The 12587-nt window shown below is 41.6% G+C and overlaps 1 protein-coding gene across 3 annotated transcripts in view; it reads right to left on the minus strand.

Moving 5' to 3' along the window:
* SPNS2 (spinster homolog 2 (Drosophila)) overlaps window positions 1-12587 on the minus strand; it is a 125751-nt gene that overhangs the window by 112201 nt on the left and 963 nt on the right. The gene's annotated exons all lie outside the window — the stretch shown is intronic.

The following is a 12587-nucleotide window of genomic DNA, read 5'->3' on the forward strand; positions in this document are numbered from 1 at the left end:
TTCATATATTTTCCATTGTCTGAGCTTGCTTATACATAAGCAGCTACACTTAGCAATCACCAACAGGAGATATTTAGCAGCTTAAAGAGATTAATGCTTTTAACAGTGCAATAGGAGAAACAAGAAGGCAGCTTGCACCCTGTTCAGTTCCACCAGTACTTTCCAACTCTGACACAAAGGTGTTCCCTTCCATAGACACAAGTACCTCTGTAATGCTAACCAGAGGGATGTGTGACATCCTTCATTAAATTGAAATATCACATCAAAATTATGCAGTGGGGAAGCTGGAGCAAAAAAACAAAGTGGCACAGTTTGCTGAGCAAGTCTCTCAGACAGTTCTGCTGCATAACGCTGAGTTAATGATTTTCATTGATAGAATGCATGCAAAATCTGTGTATAGACAATGAATTCTGGATGGAAACAAGTGAATACTTCAAAAAGAAAGATATTCAAATAAGATGGCTACATGACATCAAGAAATATATGTAGGTACTGATAGAGGCAATAGTTTCAAACTTCTACACTGAAAAATGTTTCCTCATTTGACTCTAAAAACCACAGCAGAAGTCCAAGGAAGGACTGTGCAGGGCAAGCGAACCTAGCAGGTCTCACAGCCCTATGGCCACTTCACACCTGCGTGCTGCTGCCCCTCACTTCTGCTCAAAGCACAGCTGCTAAGGAAGGCTTTGTCTGGCACACAGGGTCCTACATGGGCAGAGGCAGCAGCCTGATGGCCCAGCAGAAGCACATCCCATGAGATCTGGATAGAGACAGCAATGCAGCTTTACCAGCTTACAAGCCTGCAGTGTTATGCAAGTGACTGCTACTATCTCAAATCACACAGCATTCTTGCACAGTTACCACTTGACACCGGTTGGTGGTGACTTGGTCTGCTGCCTTTCTTTATATATTTAGCAGAAACCTCCTAATAGTGCCCTTTCTAGTGTTCCTAACATGCTGAAAGCACTCTTCATTTGGACCCCGTAAAAATACAATGCAGAATATTTATGTACAAAAATCAAACTTTAGGAGAATGTCAAGTAAATAAGTGTCTTTAATTGAGATAGAAGAAACACAGAACACTTCTCAGTACAGACTGCTGGCACGCAAAGTCAGATCAGTAGCCAGTAGTGGCAGGTGCAAATGATGAAATGTGTGCAAATTCTAAAGGGACAGCTTTCTAACAGAGAAGCTGTTCTCTGCTGGGGCTAGTGCCACTGTTTAATCTGATTACACACAAGCAATGGTCTGGGGAGGGGAAGGAGGCAAGAAATAAGAAGAGTGAGGACCCTCTAAGCAGCCCTGCTAAAAGGGCTCACCTAGCTACATGTTCAGCAGCAGGGGCTCTGAACAGTGGTCTGCAGCAAAATTACAGGGGGGTCATACAGCTGACATGGCACGATCGCTCAGTAGACAAAAGTTTCTTGCTTTCCCCTCAGCAAACCACACGCCACAGAGCAATTTTAACTGGAAAGCCACTATCCCAAATTTAAAGGGAAACCAATGTTTTCAGAGAAAAATCACAGAGCAGGACAGTCTGAAGTCTGCATGTGAACACATCGGCACACACATGGACAGACTTTGTCCGTAACACTTGCAGGTCCTACCCTCCCACAGCTTGCTACCAACTCTTTACTTCCTGGCTATTGAAAAGCTGCTACAATACTTGTTTCCAACTACAGCTGGCCAGTTCAAAGTATCTAAAGTGCACTCTCTCTTCGATCTAGCCCTTGAAGAGAGGGATCACTTCTGTTTCTCCAGAGTCCTGACTCAAAAGAACAAAAACGTTCACCACCATCCAGGATCTGGTTCTCCATGCAAAGCCCAGGGAGATCACTGAAAGATCACTAAAGAAGAAAGTTGCTTTTGTCAAGGGATATATATATTTTAAACCTACCCTAAAATGATCATGTTTCTACCTACCGGAGTCTAAATTACACTTTCAAAATTACACGTATTAATATCTGAAGCATGCAATTATAAAAGAGCAGGTATATTTTAGAACTACCACACTACATTTTTAAAATAGAAACTTCTGCATGATTATAATAGCTATATTCTTAGGTGCCCTTCCTTTACAACTCAGTGCTACCAAAGGAAACTGGAGTCAACATGTTCAACTGGAAGCTGCCAATAGTAATCTCCTATATGATATCAACGGCACTGATCAAAAATGTGGAAAAATCTGTGCTGCTGATAATTTTTCTGCTTACCAGCTTCCTTCACTGCTTCAAAACACACAGACAAAAAGTATGCATTCATTTTAATCTACCATGAAAACTAAAGTGCTGAAAAATATTTGTTTTGTCAGCCCAAAGTGTGACTTAAGAAATTTACAATCAGATTAATGATCAGAGTTCAATCTACTAACTGACGGTGTCCACACAGTGACTGATCCTACCTACTGTTTTCTGGCAGTCTCCACACAGAGAATGCAGACCGAATGTCCAACCAGCATCAAGCCCAGCTGAGTTCTCCCACAGCTCAGCTTCTTCCATACACATCTCTCACTGCAGACAGCAATTGTGTAAGGAATCTCTCCCACTCAAGACCAAAACATCTTGCAGTTCAGTTGCACAAGTCTTTGGATGAATTAAACAAATATTGCCAGGTTGTAGAGTCCGGTAATTACTAAATAGCTGAGGAGCGTGTTTCATACCCACACAGAAAATGTGAAGGGAGAGTATAATAAAGCTCAAATCAATACTTAAAATCTAGAAGGTTCAATCCTGATTCTGACTGTATTAGACATTCTGACGGACAGAAACCTCTACTCAGCCACTAACACAACTTGTGTTCTCCTTCAACAAGCCTGGCACTAGCAGTGGTGCTACTGCTCATTTATTCCCTATAAGTAAAGCAGCTTTCAGTGATGTAAGTGATGTAAATACACATTTTTTACATGTATGAAAGCTTGCAATTATATAATGCTTTTTTAAAAAGTATACATTTTCATGCCTTTTCAATCTATTGTGAATACAGAAGCATCACTATTTCGTGCCATGCCCAATTGAGAGAAAAGAAGTTTAATTAGAGCAATGAAACACAGAGCAAAAGTAATTTACCTGCCTTGGTCAGCTACTGCTGCCATCCTTCTCAAACCACACTCCCCAAAAAACTGATCATATGGGGAGGTTTGTAACAACTTCAAATTCACCAACTGCACCATGAACAGCTGCCAAAATTGGCCCTTAATTTCACATGCATCTTCACACACTTTTAAGGATAGAAGTAATATTCAACCCCTCTTAGAAGAAAAATGTTTTTAAAAACAGGCTTTCCTTAGGCACAATAAGAGAACCAGATCCTATAGAGGGCAACAAGCAATGGCTCAACAAATGTATTTTCACTGGAAATGAGCTCTGAGAAACAGCTATGTGCACAGCACATCATTTGTCACTGCTGAGACTTACAGGTTTGTTTCATCAAGAAAGATGCCCCCATCATGAGCCAAAACTTATTTCAGCAAGTAATGAAAGGTCTGTCCAAATCCATGGGTGTTAGAGCATGTCTAAAACAGCGCACCAGCTTCCAAAACTGTTGGAACCTAAATTAGACAATAACTGCATGCAACACCACTTATGCCAAGCTGGAATTTGCCAGCTTCCAAGAGCTGCAATTTATGACCAACTAAAAATACAAGTTTTCTGGAGAAAATGGCAAGTGACCCCAGAGTGTAACAGCACTACTAAGACACTTGTAATGAAACAGGCAAGAAAAGCACATTCTTGGGATAGCTAAAATCAACAGCTGGAAACTGGCACCTTAGCAGTCTCTGCATTCTGTTATAGGACAACAATCACATAGAGATCAAGGCTTCCACTTCCAAATACCTTCACTTGGCTGCCATGTTAGGTAGTTCTGAATCACAAATTCCCTTTAAATTGCGAAGGCAAAAAACAAACAAATAACTTATTTCCCAATACTGTACTTTGCTTTTTGTCCTTCTCTTCCACATCAGAGAAGTGAATCAACCGAGATGGAGCTGATCAGGAACTGTCAGCTCTAATCAGAGCACTGTAGCTGTCAATCACCAGTAGCCCTTGGGTATTCTCTTTCCTAAATGTATAAAAGATTTATACCCTGAAAGTTAGTCAGCATTTCTGGCTGCTGGATGGCATAACAAGACTATGCTAAATGCATTGATAATTGTATAGCTGCAGCAGTATTTGAGTTCTAACAGCTTAACACACAAACACATGCAATGACCACTCTTCATGAACCACGTTGGTGTGTCAGGAAAAAATAAATGAAGCAGCCATTTTTCCCTATTGCGCAGTTTGTTTTCTAACTTACTCAGCTGGCATTTATTAATAGTGTTGCAATTCTGCATTAATTACTATTTAGTACCAGCACAAAAGTGCACAAAATTTGTCCCTGCCCCAAACAGCATAAGCAGCCCTGATTCAGTGTCCCATAGCCAACATTTCACACAGTGGTTCAATTACCAAAGCCTGGACATTAATGTAACTGTTATCACACTGCACACATGATAGCAAAACTGTGCAGAAACAACTCTGTATACCACCACAAATGCAAAATATCCGAGGTCATCACTATAATATAGGTACAGATCATGAAATAAAGAGGCGACCAGGCAGAAGAAAAGTCAAAATTGCAAGCTAACGACAAGGCATGACTCCTCCCTTTCTGGATCTGTACTGCTTTGTAGGTACGCTGTCCCAAAAGATCACTTCTCTGAAGTGAGGATATGCAGACAGCGCAGACCAGCAGATCATAGACATGTGAATCAAAGTAAACCTTCAGGTAAGTTCAATTCAAGCCCTGAGGCTTCACACACACACAGACAGAAGTCGTACCAACTGTCCATTCTCCCACTATTGTTGTTTTCCATGTGGCCAAGAACACAGAGCTCTCATTTTAAGACAGTAATAAAGTGTTTCTGGTAGAAAAAGAAAATTGAAAGATATGAAATGAATAATTATCAGTGTTGTTATTCACTTAATTATTGGCAGAAGCCTGAACAAGGAATAAAATGGATTAGAAGCAGTTTGAGTTCAAGGCAGCATTAAAAGAAAAAAAAAACACCATCACATGCCAAAGCTGAAAGGATTTTCATTCCACCATGTGGTTCCCTCATCCTACCAGCCAAGCTCCAAGCTGCTACTGCAGCTTTTCTCTCCATAACCCTGATCTTTTTCCCCTGGCTGTTCAGCCAGTGTACTCACCGGCCACAGAAGCATAGAAAAGTTATACATTTATAAAAGCATAAGGGTGCAAGGCTGGCATATTCATATTGCTGAACTTAAGGCTGACGAGACAAACTTGAGGTTTTTTCCCCCTCCATCTTTCTCCCTTCTCTTCAGGAGAAATTGTTCCATGATTTTCAGTTGTGGTAAAAGATCAATAGTTCTTGGAAGGGGTGACAGAAATGTGTTCCCTCATGAACAAAGAGTGGGTGAGGACAAAAACATCACCCTTCCCACTTGCTCCATTGTTGCCTAGAAGGATCGGCCTGCCAAAAGAACTCAACAGCTTACCAAGCAATTTTATATTTTGAGAGACAACGTGGTGGTTCCCAGCCATGACTTGTGTGAGGCTTTAATGAAGCACACAGTATTAGGAAGAGTGGAAAGAGATGACCACAGAGACCTGAATAGCTCAAACTGCCCTCCGAAAGAAACATGCAGCCACTCCTGACTGGGAACAGACCCAAAGTGATGACCTCAGAAATGAAGGGCTCCACATCTCATCCAGGATCCATTACCTTCTCACTTTCCAAATTATTTATGCTACCAAAAAACCAGAAGCACGGAAGTTGGTTTTCCCTCCCTTTCACTTCCTCTCTCCTCAGCCCTACAGAAATAGCTGGGTTATGCAAGACAAACACACACAAAGCAGCAATGAAAGCAGATGCATTAGGATGAAAAAAGACATGTATGAGATTTCTACTGTGTGTGCCAATTCTGAGTGCAGCACTTGTTCAGCCTACAAACAACATGGCAAACTATGAACAGCATTCCAAACTATTTTAAGAGCAGCAGACTTAAAGCAAGATTTCTATTAGTTATAACCGAGAACTAATGGTTTGATTGTATTTTCTTGCTGAGCTTTTGATTTGATTTTGCCTGTACCACTCTCAGATTTACTTCTTGACTTTCAGATCAGTTAACCAAGAATACAATTTTCCAGAAATGCCCATGACACATTCTATGACCAAAACCTACCTAGCAAAGAGCAGGACTTGTTCACCTCGCTTTAAGTCTGTGAGGTCTGAGCCCAAATGCTTGCTGCTCAACACCCAGTAACTTCCATGAGCCCTGGGACACCTCACAGGTCCTTTGTAGAACTGGTTTTGAACTCCCCACTCTACATCCACAGTGCCAATTTCCAGAAAACTCTCTTGATCAGAGAGCAAGATGTCATCCTCCATTTCCAATGGATGCTTTCATGTTCTTGTGATACTCATCATGTAGGGTAGATGTAACAGCTTACTGAATTATAGCTTTGCCTTCTCTCAACTCTCAGTCTTTCTTTGTGCTGCCTACCAAAACATATCATGCCATATTATGTATCCCCTCACACTCACTCAAAACTGTCTCACCTTCCTCAGCCTTCCACCTCTGTGACTTTACAGCTCTCCAGTATCTCTTACTTGTGGTGGTTTCACACTCCTGGCTAGACAAATTTCACCTCACTGCTCTCTCACTCCCCATCATGAACAGGATGGGGAGAAAACATGACAAAAGCAAAGCTTACAGGTTGAGATAAGAAGATGGGGATCACTCACTAATTACCATCATGGGCAAAACAGACTCAGGGTACTGAGATTAATATAATTTACTCCTACTAATAACAGACTAGAGCAGTGAGAACTCAAAGCAAACTAAACACCTTCCCCTCATTCACACTCCTCCTTCTACCTCCTACTCCCAAGCAGTGCAGGGGAGAAGGGTTAGTCCATAAAGCTTCGTGTCTGCTGCTCCTTCACTGTCACTCTGCTCCTGCTCCACATGGGGTTCCTCCCAGAGGTTGCTGTCCTTCCCAAATTAAACCTGTGGGGACTTCCCACAGGCTATAGCTCTTCAAGAACTACTCCAACATACATCTGTATCACAGGGCCCATCCTTCAGGAACTCATTGCTCCAACACAGAGACCCATGGGTAGCAGCTCTTCCAGGCCTCCTGTTTCACTGTGGGATCCTCTCTACAGGCTGCAGGGGAATTTCTGCTTCCATGCCTGGATCTCCACCAGCCCTCTTTCTTATTGGTATGTGCAGGCTGTTTCTCTCACATTTTCTCACTCATCCCTGATAGCTGCAGTTTTCCCTTTCTTCAATTTGTTCTCCCACAGTCACAATCAGCAACAGTTAGGGCTCAGCTCTGGCCAATGGCAGGTCCATTTTGGGGCTGGCTCTGATGTGACGTGGAGTAGCTGCTGGGCTCTGCTCAAAGAGTCCACCCTTGCAGTCCCTCCGCTACCCAAACTTTGCCACGTAAGCCCAATACACCAATGTATGAGGACTGCAGGTATATCATCTCATTCAGTAAGAGCTGCACTGTGATGTTCTTGTCTATCATTAGTACACAAAGCGATGATCATAAAAATAAGCAACTCAGCTTATTCTCTACCAACTTTTTAGAGTTAATATCTTCTTATGTCTCTACAAACTTCAATTTAGGCAGCGCTATCAAACCACATTTGGGACAAGTTCCCCAGCACCGTGACAATACTGTCTCTAAAGATTAAAGGCAAGAACTCTGGATGTTTGTATTGGGGCAAAGGCGCTGTGTTTTAATTCAGTAGAACTTAATACTCTACCATGCTACCTGGTGTACCGCTTTGTTACTCCTGGTGCACAGTCTAGCAGAAGCAACAAAGAGTTAACATATAATAAAGATAGACAACTGAGAACAAGGCGACCAGAGGAATTCAATGCTATTAGAGCTTGACATGGTACTTGAAATGTTCTGAAGGAATGATCACAGAATTCCCATACCTTTGACCAGGTAAGTTTTTCTGCACAGCTTCTAATATTGACAGTCTCAGAGATCAAGGGACAAACAAGAACCTGGCTTTCTTAAGGCCCTCATAAATATTCAGTGTCTTCTTAACTTCATGTAATAAAGGCCATATTCACTGACTGTGATTACTTGGATGCTTTAGGGATAAAATAAATCAACAGGCATGAAAGAGGATTTCAAAGTCAAACAGGAAAATCTGCACATAATAACAAAGATAGCAACTATCTGGCAAATCTACATCACAAGGAAGAAAAACACTATGATTAAACATAATAAGACTTCACTTGAAATGCAAAATACTCAGGAAAAAATCCTGCCAACTTGCATAAGGACCAGCAAAGAGGAAGTAGCTGACTATGCAGCAAAGCCCATTGCATAGGGAAAATATAACAGTAGAGAATCAGATGCTACTACACAGTCCTTGCCACTGTGCTAAAGTGATTTCTATTGCTTGTTTCTGAAGTGCATGACCACCAGCCCTTCTAGCTTTTGCTCTCACTGCAGTGCTTCTTGAATTCTGAGCCAGTAACAAGCACCTATTGCCCAAAGTATTGTTATCCTTTCCCAAATTCCCACATCTGTGAGCTGCTAACACTGCTGGCTCAAGCAAGTTCAGCCAATAATCTTTCCTAACGTTTTCCAGCATTGCACTCCTTCCACAGCTGAATCCTAGGTAATAGCAGGACTGAGATTATCTCATCAAGAGAGGAAAAGCAGAGAGCTTGCAGTGCCACTTAATGGTTCCCTCCCTGAAACTATAAGCACTGAACATAGTCTTGTTACAGTTGGGGGCTCCCTTTATCCCACTTCATAAATGAGATCTTTCATACCGAAAGATCTTCATGCAATCTAAGATTTCAGCTATTAAAGTAATACATTGCTATTGTAAATGTGAACTCCCAAGTAATAGAAAGCAGTTTTGATGCATAAACTCTTGAATATCTTGGCATTTGGAGTTAGTTTTGAACCCTTCCTAACCCTTCAGTTACAGCTTGTACTACATATCTTTAAACTTGACTTTCCACTTTCAGTAATCATTTGCATGTATGTCTCCTCAAAGAATGGTATTTGCAACTATGTGTTGTAATGAGAAGCTAATTAACACAAATACGGTTATTAGCAAGTTACAGACATTTACAAGACAAAAACTCCAGACCAAAGCCTACGGTTTACTGCGTCACAGGGAAAAAGAATCTCAAGGATGGACTAATAGCAACCACTAACTACATTACCATGGGCAAATCGCCGACGCTCTGCAACTCTGTTTCCCCCTCTGTAGTGGGATTGTAAGACTCATTTACTTTGCCATGTAGTTCTCCAACTAAATTAAATCATTACGTTTAAATTAAAGGCATTACCGAAATGCCAGGAAATAGCACCTGAATTAGAAGGTGGGGATGGCACTGTAATGAAGCAAGACTTTTCACCATCAACAGCAGGTACAGTAAAAGGTCATTCATAGCATAATTGTGAAACCACATTCCAAGCTTCTGAAGGTAAGATGACTTTTCCCAAAACTTCATTAAGGAAGAGGATACATGCAAGCATCATTGGATGCTATTGTGTCACAGGTGATCTACAGTGATTTCATTACTGCTAATCTTCCCTTTTCCTTGTTCTTTGTTTTCTAATAGCAGCAAAATATCACAGCTCTTGAAAGAATACTCTTTCCACAGGCAACCATTTTCAGTATGATCAAAGACCTATTAAGAAAATTGCAGAGGAATATTTCCCTTCAAGTCAGTAATGCTCAACAGAGTTTTCAATCTTTCCTTCATCAGAGACACAGTAGAGGCACTCCCACTTTTTGTCTGGGAGAGCTGCTCCCAAATATCATTATACTTTAACATTCCCCATGCACATTAGGAATTTTCAATCCTATGCAAACATCAGGGCATTGCTGAAAGATGCCCTGTTACTGCTCTGGATGAGGAAGATGCCCTGTTGTCTGGATGAGGAGCTACAAGATAAGGTTTAGTGGCTTGTGGTAGTAAGGGTAATGGGAGGACGGTTGGACTAGATGATCTTGTAGGTCCCTTCCAACTTTGTGATTCTGTGATTCAATGCTCAGGCTTTTCATTTTGAAAGTAGCAGAAGAAACTTTTCTTTAAACCATAGGAAACAGCCAGTCGGCAGCAGAGGCCTGGTTTCATCAGGTATTCCCAAAAGAGCTGTGCCTCGGTGTCAGGCATGAAGCTAAATATGCCCCATATCTCAAACTGCACTCCAGTTCTGTCACAGAACATCCCAGATACTAAAAGGCACATCTCATCCTAAAATTGTTTCATCTATAATGGGAAGTCATTGAAATCAAAACTAGGAAACAGGTGTCTACTTTCTCTGTTACACTTGAAAAAGATTGCCCCCAAGAACACATTACATCCCATCTCTTCGTATTTAGGAGTGAGAGCGTAAACGGCAAAAACACCACTTCTGCTCCTCAGTGCTGAAAGGTGAGCAGGAAGACACACTCACATAGGAGAGGTCAGCCTGAAGAATGCTTTCTATGATATAAGATCTCTCTGCACTGACTGGATGCATACTATCTAACTTGTGTCATTTAGTTAGAAAATAGAGGAAGATACTCTGAAAACTACATTTGCAGCAAATAACTCCATATGTCCCCTCGATCCTATTGACTAAATATAAATTTGCTTTAAAAATGTGCATCTAGAATCAGAACAATGAAAACAGCTGGAAATGAATTTTTTAAGTAGGTCAGAAAGTGTACTTGTAGCACCGTGCCCATACAAACCCATTCTCTGTTTTTTTAAATGTCTGTTTGCCAGCTGCCTGCTAACTGCTTTGGAGTCCCCTGACTCCTGCATTTGGCTAAATTTGACAGCAGGAAAAAGTCCCAAAAGCTCTCAACACTTCCATTCATATAAAAAAGAAAAAAAAGAAAAAGTTGTGTACAGGTGAGACTTATAGGACACACCAAGAGAAAGGTTAATGACAAAGGTCAACACCTCATGGCCTCAGAGAAGCCGTGCCAGGGATCAGCCTGGAGACACTGACCCTCATGACCCAATTTCCACTGGAACTGCTGCTCCCCCAAACACTTTGCAGGCAGAGCCAGGAGCAGGAATTCGCACCACTTCTCACAACAGTTCGCTGGCCTTCGTCAAATCATAACTTCTCATGCTACTTCCCTGCCATAATGAGGCTAGTGTTAAACTGCCTTATTATGTTGCTGCAACAATTCATATTTGCAAAGTACTTTGAAGGTCTGAAGAGCTGTATTCACTAATTATTACCTGTCTTGAGACACAAACTGAATATTCAAAGTGCTGGCCTGATTCATATGCGAGTGCACGTCACATAAGCATGCGGTATGCACTGAGACTCAAAAATAATAGCAAAGATGGCTTTTAAAGACGACTTTATAACAAAGTCAGTTTTGAGTCCAAAAAATACATAATTCTTATTACCACAATTCTTCTATTAGCCTAGATTTAAATTATTAAATTATTCAGATGAGCCCTTTATAAAACATCAGTTTGAGAAATAAACACCAGCCAGCACAAGACAAAAAGACGATGCAAAATGATTCTGCCCCTCAAGCAAAGTCTGATGCTTGAGAACTTAAACCTTTGCTATCAAGCTGAAAGCTAGCCAGCAAGTTCCCCAGGGCAGCTGTTGGGCAGTGCAGAGCCAGAGCTTGTGCTAGAAGTACCAGCAATCGTAGCATCGGCAATGCAGCATCACAGCAGGCAGGTGGCTTTATCCTCCTCCGCTTGGTCAGGCACTTTGCAGCCTTCCCACAAATCAAGATGCTTCTCCCGTCCCTTGCTAGCACATCCCATGCATTGATGACAAAAAAAAAAAAAAAAAGCAAGATAGTACTTCCAGCAATGGCTTTCTCATAACAAATAGCCTGTTTATGCATTTTAAAAATCATCATTGTGTTCACCTACGTGAGAGGAGGAAGAGCTTCCAGAAAAGGAAAACTTTCCACAAGTTAAAGGAAAATTGTGCTTTGTGGTCAATCTCCGTACTAAAGGGACTCCTATTTGAGGGTAAGAGAGCAAACTACAATTTCCTTCAGTAAGAACAGAGCAATGTTGCATCTTCAGGCTTCCTCCTGCATCACACCGAGCCAGTACTCGGTACCTCCCAACTGGGCCTTTGCATTTCCTGAAGGATCGAGCCCTACCTAAAAGCCATAATAAAAAGCCACAACAGCAGGCAGATGAATTCTCATTCTACCCCTCCCCACCTCCCTACCCCAAACAAAACCAAACCACCCTGGCCAACATATTGTGACAACAATGACGAGGTGCATCCCGTGCACACTATTACTGCCCTACAAACATACATTATTTTAATGCAGCATAAACAAATACGCTAATTTGTTTAACACCACATCGAGTCCTAGCGATTAAAACGTGTATATGCATAGAGCAACACTCACACACGCGCTTTTTATAAGCTCTGAAGATAAAATTATCAGTATTGCCAAACACGGAATATGCATTATTCTTTAATTACACGAGACGGTTGAACAGCACCGAGCCTCCTTCGTTTCTAATTAGCAGAACTTCGGTTGTCGTTTTCCTCCTCACTGTTAACAACAAACGGGGAGCACCGGCACTGCGAGC

The sequence above is a fragment of the Gallus gallus genome, chromosome 19, assembly GCF_016699485.2.
Source record: "Gallus gallus isolate bGalGal1 chromosome 19, bGalGal1.mat.broiler.GRCg7b, whole genome shotgun sequence".
NCBI classification, from domain to species: Eukaryota; Metazoa; Chordata; class Aves; order Galliformes; family Phasianidae; genus Gallus; species Gallus gallus.